Source organism: Octopus bimaculoides, chromosome 6 (assembly GCF_001194135.2).
Source record: "Octopus bimaculoides isolate UCB-OBI-ISO-001 chromosome 6, ASM119413v2, whole genome shotgun sequence".
In the NCBI taxonomy this organism is placed as follows: Eukaryota; Metazoa; Mollusca; class Cephalopoda; order Octopoda; family Octopodidae; genus Octopus; species Octopus bimaculoides.
In genome coordinates, this window is record NC_068986.1 from 52,427,186 (window position 1) to 52,429,866 (window position 2,681).

The window sequence follows — 2,681 nt, forward strand, 5'->3', positions numbered from 1 at the left end:
GCAGATGACAACGTTTCTCTAAAAGAAATGGAAACACTTTCAAAATACAAAGACCTGGAAATAGAGATAACTCGAATGTGGAATCTAAAAACAGAAACAATTCCTATCATAGTAGGTGCCTTAGGTATAATAAAAAAATATTCAGACAAATACATAACAAAAATACCAGGACTTACAAATATATATAACATACAGAAAATTGCACTACTGGGTACTGCACACATTCTACGCAAAACACTTTCAATACAGTAAACATGAGAACCACAGCAAACCACAGCACATACCCAAGGCGCACAGAGCTGCGCTTGGTAGTGAAGTGAAAGCACGTTATAAAGATAAAACTACTGAACAATAATAATAATAATTATGATAATAATAATAATAATAACAAACCCATGAGTCAAAACATTGGGTTGAAAAATATATTTCAATGTGAAGTAAAGAGGAAAAATATATTTTAACGACAGGTAGAAACTTGGTCTTTACCTCATATTGGAATATATTTTTTACCTCAATCATTTTCGATCTTAAGAATGGATCTGTTAACGTATATACTTCTACCATCAATTATCCTCTACTTTTTACCAGGTGAAGAATCTACCTGCTAAACAAAAACACTCATGTACGGTTCTATCAATGAACCTATAATACTTCATTTGTTCTATAACTTCTTCAATCCATTAATTCTTTAATCATGGAATTACACAACACTGTCACCTCTCAATATTTACCTATCTACACCGCTTTACATCGATCTCTCCGATGACGAGATACTTGGATTATGGGAGTTCCTTAGATATTAACACCAATCAACTTGCTCGGGTATTCCAGAAACAGCCACAAGAGGTTCTGCTTATGTGCCATAACTGTTTTATGCTTTATACCTTAGTTGTATCAGGCACAAAAGAATCAGGTATCGCTTCTAGCCGTCTTGGATAGGCAATTTGAAAGCCTCGTTCCCATTCGCACTTCAATCTAAGCACTTATGTACATACCTATTATTATACTTCAATAAACGTATACTATTAGGTCGTTTCACATGAAATGTATTTTAAATGTGTTTCTTATGAGTCATCTATAAATGGATTTTTAATGAGTTTCTATGTATATGCTTGTGTTTGCTCTTAACTCATTTCCTTTCTAGACAATACTATTATTCAGAATTGCTACCCACAACTGTTATGACAATGTTGACAGCTGAACAATATCGAGTGATTTTCGTGTACGAATACAAGTTGGGTCACTCTGCTACCGAAGCCCTACGGAGCATCAACCGGGCTTTTGGTAACGATTCTATTGACATTAGAACTGTTAAGAGATGGTTCCAAAGATTTCGTTCAGGAAATGAAAGCTTTAAAAATTAACCAAAAGGGAGACTAAAATCGGTTATTCGGCATCATGAATTGAATGCTTTGGTTAAACGAAATCCGAGAACAACGGTCCGACAAATCGGATCAGAACTTCAGACATTTCCCGCAACTACTTCTCGATACTTGAAAAAAATTGGCAATATCAAAAAGATGGCTAAGTTTGTTATCTATCAACTTAATGAGATTCAAAGAAACGTACGCATTACAGTGTGTTCCATGTTGATTTCTCGGTTGGAAAGAGAACCATTTTTGTATCGACTCATTACGTGTGATGAGAAATGGATACTCTTTGATAAGAGTAGGAGGACAGGACGGTGGTTAAATAAAGGAAAGTCACCAAAACACTACCCAAAACCAGCATTGCACACTGTATGGTTGCCAACAAAGGGGGTTATTCATTATTCATTTTGGCAACGATAAATAACTGTAACAGCACCATCCTATTTTCAGGAAATTCATTGTATGCATAAAAAATTTAAAAGGATGCAACCCAGATTAGTGAATAGAGATGGCCCAATTTTGCTTCATGATAATGCACGGCCTCACACTTCTCAAGCCACGATCCACAAGATGTAAAGCCTGAATTATGAAATGTTGTCACATCATCCTTATTCTCCTTATATCTCTCCTACAGATTATTACATATTTAAACACTTCGAGCTTGCTATACACAACAAAACATTCTTTATTAAAAAAGAGGTAATTGAAACATTACAACAGTTTATCAATGTAAAATATTACAAATTCTTTGAAGATGGAATATATACCTTAGAGGAACGTTGGAAGAAGGTCATAAATGAGCAAGGATGATATTTTAATTAAATAAATAAATATTCTAAAACTTTAAAAAACAATTTTAATGTTTCCTTTTTCAAATGCGACATTTCATGAGACGCCATAATATTTGAATCTCCTCTATTTCTCTCTTTGTATTTATGTGTATATATAAATAAATAAATAACTATATATATATAGATATATAAAGTTATGAATTAATGCCAATAATCTTTTGATTAATAGGCATAATTATTTACATTATTGCAAAATGAATTTACGTTAGAGGATCTCTGTAGACTTATAATGTTGTATTCGGTGTTCTAACAAGATATCCATGTTTAGTTGGATAGAAAGATTGCCCGTTGTTTTAATACTGCATCTATCGCGAATAAAAAAGTAAGTATATATGTTGTACGAAATAAACCAGAAGGTGGTATATTTTCGAACGAAGCATTGCTTTACAACAGCAGAGATAATGGGTAAATTACCTTTACAACTCCGAAACAGTTGTCAACAAACAACCATAGGAGTCGA